Raw genomic sequence first — 18,863 nt, 5'->3', positions numbered from 1 at the left:
CTTTCCGTAACGTCTTCAACACCCCGCACAAATGGCGTTCATGTTCCTTCATACTCTTTGAATAAACAAGTATGTCGTCAATGAACACAATTACCGACTTGTCCAACATAGGTTGGCACACTCGGTTCATAAGATCCGTGAATGCCGCCGGTGCATTCGTAAGACCAAAAGGCATTACTACGAATTCAAAATGCCCGTAACGAGTTCGAAAAGCCGTTTTCTCAATATCTTCCTCACGGACCCGCATTTGGTGATAGCCGGACCGCAAGTCACTATTAGAAAAATACGTCGCACCTTGGAGTTGGTCAAATAAATCATCAATCCGAGGCAATGGATAACGATTCTTGATCGTCACTTTGTTCAACTCCCAATAATCGATGCACATCCGCATACTACCATCTTTTTTCTTTACGAACAAAACCGGAGTGCCCCAAGGCGAAGTACTCGATCGGATAAAATCCTTCTCGAGCAACTCTTGGGTTTGATTCAACAACTCTTGCATTTCCGTCGGCGCTAAATGATAAAGAGTTTTAGCAATGGGAGTAGCCCCGGAACCAACTCAATATGAAATTCAACTTGTCTTTCCACCGAAACACCCGGTAAATCATCAAGAAAAATGTCTTCGAATTCATTAACCACCAGAATTTCATGAATGGATGGTGGCTCCTCACAAGTATCAACCACATGGGCAAGAAAAACCATGCCACCACCATTAAGGAAACGTCGCGCCCGTGCATAAGTGCATAATGGTACGAGTCTCCTTCGCTTATCGCCATGAATAATTAACTCTCCCCCACTAGGAGCCTTTACATGAATAAACTTCTTATGGCATGCAATATCATATCGACTCTATAACGATCGATCCAATCCATACCCACAACAATATCGAACTCACCCAAAGTCATCAGAATGAGATCGATTTTAAACGTTTCGGTACCAAACACAACATTATAATCTTTACAAACATCAACCCCTAGTACCGTCTTACCATCCGCTATTTCGACTTCTACCAGATGACTTAACTTAGCTAGCGGTTTATTAAGTTTTGGAACAAATCTCGGTGACACAAACGACAAATTAGCACCACTATAAAAAAGTATCCTTGCCGGATTAGAGTTAACCATGAAAGTACCTGAGACAACTTCATTGGATTGTTTAGCTTCATCATTGGTCATCAAGTAGTTACGACCCCTAGCCATACCCGCCGCTTTCTCTAACTTCTTCACTTGATCACCATACAAATCGGGACATTTCGACTTTCGATGCCCTTGCTTTTGACAATTAAAACATGTGAGTTTATTCGTGGAAGATGGGTTCAGACAATCACGAGCCATATGACCCTTTTGTCCACAATGGTAGCACGTATAAGAAAAACCCCCGGAAGCACCCTTCTTCACGCTATTGACACTTTTGAAACCCTTCTTGTTCTTTTTGTTTGAAAAGTTCGAATGACTTGAACCTTCAAACTTTCTCTTAGAGAAAGAGAAATCACTTCTTTTCGGGATATCCGATTCGAAACACCGAGCCAACTCAAACAACTCTTCGAAAGACTTAGCCTTTCCCCGACTAATCTTACCTTTCAACTCATCGCTTAAAGTACGATAGAAATCTAGAATCAACATCCGATCATCACCAACATACTCTGGCCAAAAACGAGTCTTTGACAAGAAGGTAGACTTGAGAGTAACCAAGTCCGTCGAACCTTTTCGCAAATCGCGCAACTCATCCCGGATTTTATTAAGGTCGGCTTGAGTTTGGTATTCCTTAAAGAATTCCTTTTTAAACTCTTCCCATGACAAGCTCATACATTGCTCTTCACCATACAATTAAATCTTGTCATCCCACCACATCTTAGCCTCTTCATGTAACATACTAGTACCATATCTCGTTTCCTTCTCGGGAGGACATTCACTAGTGCGGAACGCCCCCTCGATATCGGAGATCCAACATGTACTTTTCAACGGATCCCTCACCCCATTAAACATAGGAGGTTGGGCATCCTTGAAGTTCTTATAATGGAAGTCTCGCCTCCCATGTCCACCATTACCATTACCCCCTTCACCATGATGATTGATGTCTCTAGGTTCGAATGCCTCTTCGATCGCGGCATTCATTAATTCATTGATTAACTAGGTTATTTACTCATCAACCGAGTCTTGGAAGACCTTTCTGACATCCTCATGAAATTTCACTTTTTGACTTTTAAAGATGGCCTCAACCTTAGCCGTGAAGTCGGTGTCTTCGCTCGTACCCCGTTATCGGTATCGTGCCTGTTTCTCATCTTCATTCTATAAAACGAAATAAATTAAACAACAGAACAAACGAGAACGACATACGTACACCACACTAACCCATCTCGCTCAATACTCATCGTACATCGCTTGTTTGACACGATTTACACCCGTAACAATGGTAGCTAGTCATTGTTACGCGAGCACGTCGCATTAACTTGCTAGTACAACGTCTATCTCGTCGATGATTGCAAACACTTAATAAAACAACCAATATAAGGTTAGTTCACCTAAGCCTAGGCACTAACCCACACGGTCCGACCCGTCTCTTTCAAGTCCTGCATAAAATGCATACACAATAAATTCTAAGTCTAGGCACCTATCTCAATTTGCCTAAATCCCTTAAACCATGCTCTGATACCACTTGAAACGACCCAACCCGTCTTTATACCCGACAATTTTTTTTTTCTAATAGTAAACCATTATCACGCCACTTAAATGGTTACATGATGTCAACTGATTCATACAAAACATTTAAAAGTTCAACATGTTAAAGTTTACATAATTGGCACGAAGGCCCTTAATCAAATGTATTACAAGTTCGACCTTAAAATGATAGTTTTAAACCAAATGACAAACGAACATGGTTTGGGGCTAAACTACCCAAAACAATAGGCCGTCTTCCAAAAGCTATGCCTACACAATCATCATGGGAATATCTAATTCCCAGCAACCCCTTTCCCTTTCTCCAAACTTGTACCTAAAAAGTAAACAACGAGAGGGGTAAGCAAAACGCTTAGTGAATGCAATAATTATACATATACATATATAATCTACTTACTTGCAATCACTTACACAATTACCGCATACATGCTAGCAATATAATTAGCATACCATCGCAAAGTATAAGGCTAAACCTCCGACACACAAGCTAGCTCAACAATAGCATATAACACGACAGTATAATATGCTACACTACAACACAAAACCATGGTTAACCAATCGTACAAGGGAATGGTGCTCGCAAAATACCACAGGAGTTCTCAACATCCATTAGTATACTTAACACCACGTATCACTAACCCCCGAGTGGCATCTTAACACCTCGATGCTTCACCCCCGGGTGGTATCTTAACACCTCGATACTTTACCCTCGAGTGGCATCTTAACACCTCGATGCTTCACCCGCTTCATAATTCCTGGAGTGGTGTCTTAGCACCTCGACACTTCACTCGTCACGTGAAACGTGGTGTCTTAGCACCTCGACACTTCACATCTCACGCTACATAAATAAATACATTATATAGATACACATATAATTATTCCACTCACCTTATCGCTTCGGTGATGATTAAACACTCTGCAAGCTTCAAAGTAAAGTACCTAATACATTAAGTACACAATCAACATACAAACTAGTTGGACTAGACACCAACATTTAACTCTTGTGCATCTAATGACCCAAATGCATTAAATGTCCCATTTGCACAAAAACCGCCCATCCAAAGTCAAGAGTTATCATTAATTACTAAAAGCTAGTGATTAAAGTCCAATAACACCAACTAACACAATTTTAAGGTATTTTCATACCCATCTTGCTCAACTAGGTCAACCATTACCCATTTGACTCCTTTTAAAGTCAAGACTCATAATTGGGTCAAACTTGAACCCATTAACAAGTCTTTCAATAACACATAAGTGTGTTAGTGATTTAACAACATAAATAACTATACAAACACCAAATCGCATGACTAAACCCTAGATTACAAACCTTAGGGTTCCCATACATCAAGTTCACCCAATTTCACCCATTTAACCCTAAAATGGGTCTTACAAGCTACACATGAACAAACCCTAGCTATAAACTAAATTGAACTTGAAAATCGGAGTTAAAACTTACCACTACCACCAAAACGTAACAAGAGATGTCGGGAACAACTTTAAAACTTGGACTCGGGCAAGATTTGGTCTTATTCCTCCCCAAAGTGAGCTCTCTCACTCTAAAACTCTAACTCTCTCTCTAGACTTTAAGTGTGTAGGTGAAAGAGTGTTAAATCTATTTAGGATAAGCTTGGATCAGTTTTTTATGTTCCCCAAACCGTCCACAAAGTGAAAAGACCAAAACACCCCAAAATATACCCTTAAAATGGGTCAAAATAGTCAGATATGCGATAATGTCGCGTTTTGCAACAACCTATCACGTTTCGCGACGACCAGGACGCGACACAGGTAACCAAAAAGCGACAATTCGATAAAGGATGCTGGTTTTCAAGGTATCGCATTTCAGCCCAATCCATCTCGTTCTGCGATGAACCATATCGCGATACACAGCTTGTAAACGCGACAACTTTCCAGTTTCGTCCAATTCCACGTTTTAAACCATTTACAATTTACCACGGTTAAAGTTAAACGTTTGAAAGATTAAATACGCACCTTGGACCATGTACGAGGAAAACGGGTTGTTACAACAAGTGTAGTGACTAGTGACATGATTATGACTATACCGTGTAGTATAGCATGTATGTAAGTGATTATATGTGACTACATGCACTCAATGATACTGTCATGCTGTTGTCTTGATAGAAGAGTTCAACCCTTGCTTCATGGTGTTGTCTTGATGGAAGTGTGTTGGGTCCAAGTGTTACTGTTTGGTAGTATAGTATAAATGACGAGTGTGTCATGTCAGGAAGACTATACTAGTGATTCAGTAGCAAGGACTGTCGATAAACCCTAACACGATTAGCTAGTGGTTGAAGGCCCGGTTAGGCCGTCGGTCCTCTTATTGAGATATGTGATTAGTGACTAGTGCCTTATATTGTGCTTGAGGCTTATAATGATATTTGTCTCGGTATTCCATTCACTTGGCGGTGCGCTAACTCCCTTACATTTCCTCCCTTGTAGGTTAGGTGATGTATGCTTGTGGGTAGAATGTTGCAGGGTTTGAAGTTATGTTTGACCCAACAGTGAACTCTGATGTTTTGTATAAACAATAATTTAATTGGCATGTAGTAGTCAGTATAGATTTGGAACGTACCCGAATACATATGGCAGAAGCGGAAAGGATCAATGTTTAGATCACCGGTCGAAAAAGCAATCACAAATGGAATGCTTTCATGGTTCACAACCTAAGATTCCCTTTACTTGTTTGCCTTGAACATATACGAACCCAACAAGAACAATATATTGTCTCTCTTGATATTTCTTTTGCAAGCAATGTGTATATGAGTAATGGTATGTGTTACTTGTTGTACTTCCTTTCTATGCACATCCTAACTCCATTATATATGAAGTACATGGTAACCACAAAGGCTATTGAAAGGTCACCGTTAATTACTAACTTAATGGACATTTAGTAATACATAATTACTATCTTAATAAGTACACATTAGTAGCTAAAAGGAGGTTTAGTGGGCGGATTGGATATGGGTCAAACCGTATCCAGATTCCAACATCTCCCACTTGTGATGACCCGGGAATTTCCGACTAAATTTAAACTTCAATCTTTATATGTTCCCGACACGATAAGCAAAGTCTGTAATGTTGAGTCTCGAAAACTTTGAAATCTATATTCATGTAATCAATTACCCTTTGACCATGCCCGACGATTCACGAACCATTATTTGTTAATAAATATGTATATATAATAAAAGTAAGTATATACAATAATTGGAAATAATAAAATTTAAACATTGGAATTAAGAATGTAAAGTAATATACAAGATAATAAAGTGGTTATTAAATTAAAGCTTTATGTAAATATATGTATGATCTTTATAAAGAAGTGTTATGATACTGGTATATATAATAAGAGATAAATATTATATGCATTATATATATATTATTAGATATTACGTAATGAGATGTAATATTAATATATTAAATTACAAATCTAAAATATAGATGCTATATTAGTACATTCATTATTACTATTAATATTAATATCAGTATTATTATTGTATTATATATATATATATTTAATGTATGAATGAAGTTGGATACATTTGATTACTAATACTAATGTTATTATTAGTAATATTATTAATATTAATTTATAATTGGTAGTACAAATGTTAGTTATTATTATGAGTACTAAAAATTATTAATTTATTATTATCATCTATTAGTATTAATATTAATAGAATTATTATTACTAAAATATTTATACTTAATAATTATTATTAATATTTTTTTTAAACAAAAAGGAAAAGGCACTCATACAGATACAAACACGGGTGAATATCAACATCAGCCCTTTATAAATTTTGTTTTCTATTTGAATTATTAGAAGTCTGTATCAACTACATGTACTAATTCGTTCCTATCACTGTCTATACTTTTTATATTTATTTCTTTATCTGAGTAAATCCTCCTTAGTGGATTTCATGTCCTTGATGTCTGCTTTACTGTTATAGGTCGACCTCAATAATCAAATCAGGTTCTTACTTCAATTATCCAGCACCTTAGATACATTATACACTGCAACTTGAATTAAACACTAAATACTGAACAAAACCCACATATAATGCTAACTATTTCTGTAACCTGTTTCGATGATCGAACCAACATCATCACCCTTTTAATTACCCGAACTCTACACACCTTCCATGCACCAACCCTCACCATGCTAGAACACCACCTCTACAACCGGTCACGGAAACCAAACCCACTATCCGAGAACAACCATCACCATAAACCACCTGTTGCTACGTGTTCCTACAGCCTAAACCGACATCACTGCAACACCACCATCATTGAATTTCACAGCCACAACAGGCCATCATAAACTGCCCAAGAATACCTCAACCTGCAACCTAAATACGGCTGTTCACTGTTGGTATTCGTTTTCTATTTTGATAACCATAAAAACACCACAACAATCGTTGATTACTACTGTTGTATGTTTCCTGTTTGATCAAGGTTACAGCTGTTATTGTTCCTGTTTTCCCTTGCGAGATTGCGATAAAAAAGACCACCAATACCACCACCAGATCTCTACAACCATCACGACAACCTATCTCCTGCAACCATACTACTGCTACGCTTAAATTTCTGTTTCTGTTTAATCATCATCAACCACAACTACCGCCAACTCTTACTGTATGTTTCCATGTTTTTTGTTCGCTATTCAAGACACCATTCAATTACTATTCCTACTCGATCCAATTAAATAAAAAAAATATAAAATAAAAGAAATACAGAACATATATTTATTGAGGGACGAAAGAAGTTAAGAAAGAGAAATCAACGAATCAATCACCTGTTTTACCAATTAATGAACTCAGTTCTTAATCGATTGAGGAAGACGAATAGTGAATTGTTACTGCTACTGCTACACGAGTTGTTTTGCTGCCTTTCTCTATTTCTAGTCGAAACCCTATGTTTCTGTTTAGATCTAAATCACGAAGAAGGAGATAATTGATGGTGATTAATGATGATATGATGATGATATATGGAGCGACTTGGAATAATGATGATGAAGGTCACGCCTTAAGGATGAACGATGATGGATTTATTTTGTTCTTTCTCGTTTCTGTTTTCTATTCGGTTCAACAAGAACCCAGGTCGAAGTATACTGATTTGTGATTTCTACAGTAAACCTAATCCCTTTTGTTACAACTTGGATTAATTAAACTGTTTATGGTTTGGACTATTATTGGGCCGAGTACTATAATTGCAGTTGGGCCGAGATCCAACTCACATTCGTTGGTGGGCTGTATTTCATTTTGTGAATTTTGGGCCGAAAGAAGATGAAGAACAGATGGCGGGTTATAAACAATTAAAATGATTTAAACTCAGAAAAATTATAACAGATGAATGGTTGGGTGTTAGTTGTAGGAACGAGGGGTCTCGAGTTCGAGTCCCGTTAGCGGCAGTTTTATTTTTAAGGCTTCTTTTGAGGTAGCATTCTTTTTATTATTATTATTATTATTATTAATAGTATTATTATTATTATTACCATTATAATTATTATTATTATTATCAAGAAAGTATTATGATATTTATATAAATGAGAAATTAGTATAATATGATTATGATATAAGTTATTGTAAATCTTAATTTAAGATATAATTTTGTATGTAGATTAAAGATAATAATAACTAAATTATGATTATAAATTAATTATAGGTATGATTATTATATATATATATATATATATATATATATATATATATATATATATATATATATATATATATATATATATATATATATATAAATTTAATATAAATATATTATTATTACCATTAAGATTATTATTATCATTAAGATTATTACTATTAGTATAAACATTATTGTCATTTTTTTTATCATTATTATTATTATTATTATTATATAAAGATACAACTTCTTATTATTATTTTACCAAATAAATATTAGTTATATAAAGACTTATTTAATATATATAACATAATTATATTAATATTTTTTATAAATGCTAATTATTTATTTAAAGTATATAAAATAAATATAATTAATTTAAATTATTAAAGGAAGCATATAAATTACTAAATAACCATTAATAATATATATATATATATATATATATATGTTCGATTACAACTATGTATATTAATAAATATATAAATGATATAGGTTCGTGAATCCGAGGCCAACCCTATGCTTGTTCAATGTCGTTATATGTATTTTTACTACAAAATACAGTATGGTGAGTTTCATTTGCTCCCTTTTTAAATGCTTTTGCAATATATATTTTTAGGACTGAGAATACATGCGCTGCTTTATAAATGTTTGACGAAATAGACACGAGTACTTAAAACTACATTCTATGGATGGATTATTAAACCGAATATGCCCCTTTTTAGTCTGGTAATCTAAGAATTAGGGAACAGACACCCTAATTGACGTGAATCCTAAAGATAGATCTATCGGGCCCAACAAGCCCCATCCAAAGTACCAGATGCTTTAGTACTTCGAATTTATCATGTCCGAAGGGAGTCCCGGAATGATGGGGATATTCTATATGCATCTTGTTAAGGTCGGTTACCAGGTGTTCACCATATGAATGATTTTTGTCTCTATGCATGGGACGTATGTTTAAGAGAAATATGAAATCTTGTGGTCTATTGAAATTATGAAATGATTATTTATGTTAAACTAATGAACTCACCAACCTTTTGGTTGACACTTGAAAGCATGTTTATTCTCAGGTATGCAATAAATCTTCCGCTGTGCATTTGCTCATTTTAAGGACTTTACTTGGAGTCATTCATGACATATTTCAAAACACGTTGCATTCGAGTCGTCGAGTTCATCAAGATTACTATTAAGTCAATTATAGTTGGATATATTATGAAATGGTATGCATGTCATCAACTTTCGTTGTAAAGAAAGATTGTCTTTTAAAATAGAATGCAATGTTTGTAAAATGTATCATATAGAGGTCAATTACCTCGCGATGTAATCAACTATTATGAATCGTTTATAATCGATGTGGACTTTGTCCGGATGGATTAGGACGGGGCTTCACAGTTAGTATCAGAGCGGTGGTCTAGAATCAGTCCACGAATCATTCCAATTTACATTTGACTCTTCATTATTATTAGGTGAGTCAATGGGACTTGTTCTAGAGGTAGACATCTATCACATAATATCAAACACGTTAAGAGATTAATATATCACATAATATTCACATGTTAAAAATATATAGTTTCCAACAAAATTTGTTAAGCAATCATTTTTCAAGTAAACACGGTCGAAGTCCAGACTCACTAATGCATCCTAACAAACTCGATAAGACACACTAATGCAAAATTCTGGTTCTCTAAGACCAATGCTCGGATACCAACTGAAATGTCCCGTTCTTATTGATTAAAAACGTTCCATATTAATTGATTTTGTTGCGAGGTTTTGACCTCTATATGAGACGTTTTTCAAAGACTGCATTCATTTTAAAACAAACCATAACCTTTATTTCCTCAATAAAGGTTTAAAAAGCTTTACGTAGATTATCAAATAATGATAATCTAAAATATCCTGTTTACACACAACCATTACATAATGATTTACAATACAAATATGTTACAACAAAATAAGTTTCTTGAATGCAGTTTTTACACAATATCATACAAGCATGGACTCCAAATCTCGTCCTTATTTAAGTATGCGACAGCGGAAGCTCTTAATAATTACCTGAGAATAAACATGCTTAAAACATCAACAAAAATGTTGGTGAGTTATAGGTTTAACCTATATATATCAAATCATAATAATAGACCACAAGATTTTCATATTTCAATACACATCCCATACATAGAGATAAAAATCATTCATATGGTGAACACCTGGTAACCGACATTAACAAGATGCATATATAAGAATATCCCCATCATTCCGGGACACCCTTCGGATATGATATAAATTTCGAAGTACTAAAGCATCCGGTACTTTGGATGGGGTTTGTTAAGCCCAATAGATCTATCTTTAGGATTCGCGTCAATTAGGGTGTCTGTTCCCTAATTCTTAGATTACCAGACTTAATAAAAAGGGGCATATTCGATTTCGATAATTCAACCATAGAATGTAGTTTCACGTACTTGTGTCTATTTTGTAAATCATTTATAAAACCTGCATGTATTCTCATCCCAAAAATATTAGATTTTAAAAGTGGGACTATAACTCACTTTCACAGATTTTTACTTCGTCGGGAAGTAAGACTTGGCCACTGGTTGATTCACGAACCTATAACAATATATACATATATATCAAAGTATGTTCAAAATATATTTACAACACTTTTAATATATTTTGATGTTTTAAGTTTATTAAGTCAGCTGTCCTCGTTAGTAACCTACAACTAGTTGTCCACAGTTAGATGTACAGAAATAAATCGATAAATATTATCTTGAATCAATCCACGACCCAGTGTATACGTATCTCAGTATTGATCACAACTCAAACTATATATATTTTGGAATCAACCTCAACCCTGTATAGCTAACTCCAACATTCACATATAGAGTGTCTATGGTTGTTCCGAAATATATATAGATGTGTCGACATGATAGGTCGAAACATTGTATACATGTCTATGGTATCTCAAGATTACATAATATACAATACAAGTTGATTAAGTTATGGTTGGAATAGATTTTTTACCAATTTTCACGTAGCTAAAATGAGAAAAATTATCCAATCTTGTTTTACCCATAACTTCTTCATTTTAAATCCGTTTTGAGTGAATCAAATTGCTATGGTTTCATATTGAACTCTATTTTATGAATCTAAACAAAAAAAGTATAGGTTTATAGTCAGAAAAATAAGTTACAAGTCGTTTTTGTAAAGGTAGTCATTTCAGTCGAAAGAACGACGTCTAGATGACCATTTTAGAAAACATACTTCCACTTTGAGTTTAACCATAATTTTTGGATATAGTTTCATGTTCATAATAAAAATCATTTTCTCAGAATAACAACTTTTAAATCAAAGTTTATCATAGTTTTTAATTAACTAATCCAAAACAGCCCGCGGTGTTACTATGACGGCGTAAATCCGATTTTACGGTGTTTTTCGTGTTTCCAGGTTTTAAATCATTAAGTTAGCATATCATATAGATATAGAACATGTGTTTAGTTGATTTTAAAAGTCAAGTTAGAAGGATTAACTTTTGTTTGCGAACAAGTTTAGAATTAACTAAACTTTGTTCTAGTGATTACAAGTTTAAACCTTCGAATAAGATAGCTTTATATGTATGAATCGAATGATGTTATGAACATCATTACTACCTTAAGTTCCTTGGATAAACCTACTGGAAAAGATAAAAATGGATCTAGCTTCAACGGATCCTTGGATGGCTCGAAGTTCTTGAAGCAGAATCATGACACGAAAACAAGTTCAAGTAAGATCATCACTTGAAATAAGATTGTTATAGTTATAGAAATTGAACCAAAGTTTGAATACGATTATTACCTTGTATTAGAATGATAACCTACTGTAAGAAACAAAGATTTCTTGAGGCTGGATGATCACCTTACAAGATTGGAAGTGAGCTAGCAAACTTAAAAGTATTCTTGATTTTATGTAACTAGAACTTGTAGAATATATGAAGAACACTTAGAACTTGAAGATAGAACTTGAGAGAGATCAATTAGATGAATAAAATTGAAGAATGAAAGTGTTTGTAGGTGTTTTTGGTCGTTGGTGTATGGATTAGATATAAAGGATATGTAATTTTGTTTTCATGTAAATAAGTCATGAATGATTACTCATATTTTTGTAATTTTATGAGATATTTCATGCTAGTTGCCAAATGATGGTTCCCACATGTGTTAGGTGACTCACATGGGCTGCTAAGAGCTGATCATTGGAGTGTATATACCAATAGTACATACATCTAAAAGCTGTGTATTGTACGAGTACGAATACGGGTGCATACGAGTAGAATTATTGATGAAACTGAACGAGGATGTAATTGTAAGCATTTTTGTTAAGTAGAAGTATTTTGATAAGTGTATTTAAGTCTTTCAAAAGTGTATAAATACATATTAAAACACTACATGTATATACATTTTAACTGAGTCGTTAAGTCATCGTTAGTCGTTACATGTAAGTGTTGTTTTGAAACCTTTAGGTTAACGATCTTGTTAAATGTTGTTAACCTAATGTTTATAATATCAAATGAGATTTTAAATTATTATATTATCATGATATTATCATGTATGAATATCTCTTAATATGATATATATCCATTAAATGTCTTTACAACGATAATCGTTACATATATGTCTCGTTTAAAAATCCTTAAGTTAGTAGTCTTGTTTTTACATATGTAGTTCATTGTTAATATACTTAATGATATGTTTACTTATCATAGTATCATGTTAAATATATATATATCCATATATATGTCATCATATAGTTTTTACAAGTTTTAACGTTCGTGAATCACCGGTCAACTTGGGTGGTCAATTGTCTATATGAAACATATTTCAATTAATCAAGTCTTAACAAGTTTGATTGCTTAACATGTTGGAAACATTTAATCATGCAAATATCAATCTCAATTAATATATATAAACATGGAAAAGTTCGGGTCACTACAGTACCTACCCGTTAAATAAATTTCGTCCCGAAATTTTAAGCTGTTGAAGGTGTTGACGAATCTTCTGGAAATAGATGCGGGTATTTCTTCTTCATCTGATCTTCACGCTCCCAGGTGAACTCGGGTCCTCTACGAGCATTCCATCGAACCTTAACAATTGGTATCTTGTTTTGCTTAAGTCTTTTAACCTCACGATCCATTATTTCGACGGGTTCTTCGATGAATTGAAGTTTTTCGTTGATTTGGATTTCATCTAATGGAATAGTGAGATCTTCTTTAGCAAAACATTTCTTCAAATTCAAGACGTGGAAAGTGTTATGTACAGCCGCGAGTTGTTGAGGTAACCCAAGTCGGTAAGCTACTGGTCCGACACGATCCATAATCTTGAATGGTCCAATATACCTTGGATTTAATTTCCCTCGTTCACCAAATCGAACAACGCCTTTCCAAGGTGCAACTTTAAGCATGACAATCTCTCCAATTTCAAATTCTATATCTTTTCTTTTAATGTCAGCGTAGCTCTTTTGTCGACTTTGGGCGGTTTTCAACCGTTGTTGAATTTGGATGATCTTCTCGGTAGTTTCTTGTATAATCTCCGGACCCGTAATCTGTCTATCCCCCACTTCACTCCAACAAATCGGAGACCTGCACTTTCTACCATAAAGTGCTTCAAACGGCGCCATCTCAATGCTTGAATGGTAACTGTTGTTGTAGAAAAATTCTGCTAACGGTAGATGTCGATCCCAACTGTTTCCGAAATCAATAACACATGCTGGTAGCATGTCTTCAAGCATTTGTATCGTCCTTTCGCTCTGCCCATCAGTTTGTGGATGATAGGCAGTACTCATGTCTAGACGAGTTCCTAATGCTTGCTGTAATGTCTGCCAGAATCTTGAAATAAATCTACCATCCCTATCAGAGATAATAAAGATTGGTATTCCATGTCTGGAGACGACTTCCTTCAAATACAGTCGTGCTAACTTCTCCATCTTGTCATCTTCTCTTATTGGCAGGAAGTGTGCTGATTTGGTGAGACGATCAACTATTACCCAAATAGTATCAAAACCACTTGCAGTCCTTGGCAATTTAGTGATGAAATCCATGGTAATGTTTTCCCATTTCCATTCCGGGATTTCGGGTTGTTGAAGTAGACCTGATGGTTTCTGATGCTCAACTTTAACCTTAGAACACGTCAGACATTCTCCTACGTATTTAGCAACATCGGCTTTCATACCCGGCCACCAAAAATGTTTCTTGAGATCCTTGTACATCTTCCCCGTTCCAGGATGTATTGAGTATCTGGTTTTATGAGCTTCTCTAAGTACCATTTCTCTCATATCTGCAAATTTTGGTACCCAAATCCTTTCAGCCCTATACCGGGTTCCGTCTTCCCGAATATTAAGATGCTTCTCCGATCCTTTGGGTATTTCATCCTTTAAATTTCCCTCTTTTAAAACTCCTTGTTTCGCCTCCTTTATTTGAGTAGTAAGGTTATTATGAATTATTATATTCATAGATTTTACTCGAATGGGTTTTCTGTCCTTCCTGCTCAAGGCATCGGCTACCACATTTGCCTTCCCCGGGTGGTAACGAATCTCAAAGTCGTAATCATTCAATAATTCAATCCACCTACGCTGCCTCATATTCAGTTGTTTCTGATTAAATATGTGTTGAAGACTTTTGTGGTCGGTATATATAATACTTTTGACCCCATATAAGTAGTGCCTCCAAGTCTTTAATGCAAAAACAACCACGCCTAATTCCAAATCATGCGTCGTATAATTTTGTTCGTGAATCTTCAATTGTCTAGACGCATAAGCAATCACCTTCGTTCGTTGCATTAATACACAACCGAGACCTTGCTTTGATGCGTCACAATAAATCACAAAATCATCATTCCCTTCAGGTAATGACAATATAGGTGCCGTAGTTAGCTTTTTCTTCAATAACTGAAACGCTTTCTCTTGTTCATCATTCCATTCAAATTTCTTCCCTTTATGCGTTAATGCAGTCAAGGGTTTTGCTATTCTGGAAAAGTCTTGGATGAACCTTCTGTAGTAACCAGCTAGTCCTAAAAACTGGCGTATGTGTTTCGGAGTGTTCGGGGTTTCCCACTTTTCAACAGTTTCTATCTTTGCCGGATCCACCTTAATACCTTCTTTGTTCACTATGTGACCGAGGAATTGAACTTCTTCCAACCAAAATGCACACTTTGAAAACTTAGCGTACAATTCTTCCTTCCTCAATACTTCTAACACCTTTCTCAAATGTTCACCTTGTTCTTGGTCATTCATTGAGTAAATAAGTATGTCATCAATGAAAACAATGACAAACTTGTCAAGGTATGGTCCACACACTCGGTTCATAAGGTCCATGAACACAGCTGGTGCATTAGTTAAACCAAACGGCATGACCATAAACTCGTAATGACCGTAACGTGTTCTGAAAGCAGTCTTTGGAATATCATCTTCTTTGACCCGCATTTGATGATACCCGGAACGTAAGTCAATCTTTGAATAAACAGACGAGCCTTGTAGTTGATCAAATAAGTCGTCGATTCTCGGTAGTGGGTAGCGGTTCTTGATGGTAAGTTTGTTCAACTCTCGGTAGTCGATACACAACCTGAATGTACCATCTTTCTTCTTGACAAACAAAACAGGAGCTCCCCACGGTGATGTGCTTGGTCGAATGAAATCACGCTCTAAAAGTTCTTGTAATTGGTTTTGTAGTTCTTTCATCTCGCTGGGTGCGAGTCTGTAAGGAGCACGAGCTATTGGTGCAGCTCCTGGTACAAGATCTATTTGAAATTCAACGGATCGATGTGGGGGTAATCCCGGTAATTCTTTCGGAAATACATCGGGAAATTCTTTTGCAATGGGAACATCATTGATGCTCTTTTCTTCAGTTTGTACTTTTTCGACGTGTGCTAGAACAGCATAGCAACCTTTTCTTATTAGTTTTTGTGCCTTCAAATTACTAATAAGATGTAGCTTCGTGTTGCCCTTTTCTCCGTACACCATTAAGGGTTTTCCTTTTTCTCGTATAATGCGAATTGCATTTTTGTAACAAACGATCTCTGCTTTCACTTCTTTCAACCAGTCCATACCGATTATCACATCAAAACTCCCTAACTCTACTGGTATCAAATCAATCTTAAATGTTTCGCTAACCAGTTTAATTTCTCGATTCCGACATATATTATCTGCTGAAATTAATTTACCATTTGCTAATTCGAGTAAAAATTTACTATCCAAAGGCGTCAATGGACAACTTAGTTTAGCACAAAAATCTCTACTCATATAGCTTCTATCCGCACCCGAATCAAATAAAACGTAAGCAGATTTATTGTCAATAAGAAACGTACCCGTAACAAGCTCCGGGTCTTCCTGTGCCTCTGCCGCATTAATATTGAAAACTCTTCCGCGGCCTTGTCCATTCGTGTTTTCCTGGTTCGGGCAATTTCTAATAATGTGGCCCGGTTTTCCACATTTATAACAAACTACATTGGCATAACTTGCTCCGACACTACTTGCTCCGCCATTACTCATTCCGACACCATTTGTTCCTTTCGTTCTATTAACCCCTGGTCCGTAGACCTCACACTTCGCCGCGCTATGACCATTTCTTTTACACTTGTTGCAAAATTTGGTGCAGAACCCCGAGTGATACTTTTCACACCTTTGGCATAGCTGCTTCTGATTGTTGTTGTTGTTGCGGTTATTATTGTTGTTGGGATGATTGTTGTAGTTGTTGTTGTTGTTGTTGTTGTTGTTGGGCCGTTTGTTGTAGTTGCGATTGATGTTGCGATTGTTGGGATAATTGTTGCGATTATTGTTGTAATTGCTGTTGTTGTTGTATTGGTGATTCTTATCACCGTTTTCCTCCCACTTTCTTTTGACTTGCTTCACATTGGCCTCTTCAGCAGTCTGTTCTTTAATTCTTTCTTCAATCTGGTTCACTAGTTTGTGAGCCATTCTACATGCCTGTTGTATGGAGGCGGGCTCGTGTGAACTTATATCTTCTTGGATTCTTTCCGGTAATCCTTTCACAAACGCGTTGATCTTCTCTTCCTCATCTTCGAATGCTCCCGGACACAATAGGCACAATTCTGTGAATCGTCTTTCGTATGTGGTAATATCAAATCCTTGGGTTCGTAACCCTCTAAGTTCTGTCTTGAGCTTATTGACCTCGGTTCTGGGACGGTATTTCTCGTTCATCAAGTGCTTGAATGCTGACCACGGTAGTGCGTACGCATCGTCTTGTCCCACTTGCTCTAGATAGGTATTCCACCATGTTAACGTAGAACCTGTGAAGGTATGCGTAGCGTACTTCACTTTGTCCTCTTCAGTACACTTACTTATGGCAAACACCGATTCGACCTTCTCGGTCCACCGTTTCAATCCGATTGGTCCTTCGGTTCCATCAAATTCCAAAGGTTTGCAGGCAGTGAATTCTTTGTAGGTGCATCCTACACGATTTCCTGTACTGCTAGATCCAAGGTTATTGTTGGTATGTAGCGCAACCTGTACTGCGGCTATGTTTGAAGCTAGAAAAGTACGGAATTCCTCTTCATTCATATTCACGGTGTGTCGAGTAGTCGGTGCCATTTCCTTCAAAATAGTCAAATGGAACAAGTTAATCATACAGAATATTAAGAGTAGTTAATAGTATTTCGTAGCATAATATGAACTCATTTATAAAAGCTTTTTCTTCATATTAGCGTTTTATAAGTTTAAATTCAGGTAGTACCTACCCGTTAAGTTCATACTTAGTAGCTAATATACAATTCAACTACTACAATTCTATATGAAAAACTGATTATAATAATATTTCGCGTTCAAACTTTTACACAATATTTTACAAACTTACAATACCGCTTATTTTACATATAGCATGAAATATAGCACACAATAAATTTGATACAAGATGGTTGTGAAGATAATTCTAGCTAGTACACAAGTCGTTCAGCAAAGGCAATAAAGACACGTAATTCATACGTCCAGAAACAAGTCATGCATTCTGGTTTTACTAGGATTACTTCCCATCCTTGGTCTTGTGGAACATAACCGTTATGGCCGTTGATAAGACATCGTGTTGTAATGTCGTCTAAGGGACGAGGGTTACGTAATGTCCAACAGTCCCGTAACAATCTAAAAACCTCATTTCTTACCCCAATTACCGACTCCATCACTTGTGGGAACGTTTTGTTTAATAGTTGTAGCCCGATGTTCTTGTTCTCACTTTGGTGAGAAGCGAACATTACTAATCCGTAAGCATAACATGCTTCTTTATGTTGCATGTTAGCCGCTTTTTCTAAATCACGAAGTTCAATATTCGGATATATTGAGTCAAAATAATTTCTTAACCCATTGCGTAAAATAGCATTTGGGTTCCCCGCAATATATGCGTCAAAGTAAACACATCGTAACTTATGGATTTCCCAATGTGATATCCCCCATCTTTCGAACGAAAGCCTTTTGAAAACCAAGGCATTCTTGGAACGTTCTTCGAATGTCTTACAAACTGATCTCGCCTTAAATAGTTGTGCCGAAGAATTCTGACCGACTCTAGAC

This window comes from Rutidosis leptorrhynchoides, chromosome 9, assembly GCF_046630445.1.
Source record: "Rutidosis leptorrhynchoides isolate AG116_Rl617_1_P2 chromosome 9, CSIRO_AGI_Rlap_v1, whole genome shotgun sequence".
Taxonomy (NCBI): Eukaryota; Viridiplantae; Streptophyta; class Magnoliopsida; order Asterales; family Asteraceae; genus Rutidosis; species Rutidosis leptorrhynchoides.
Note: the sequence above shows the minus strand (reverse complement) of the source record.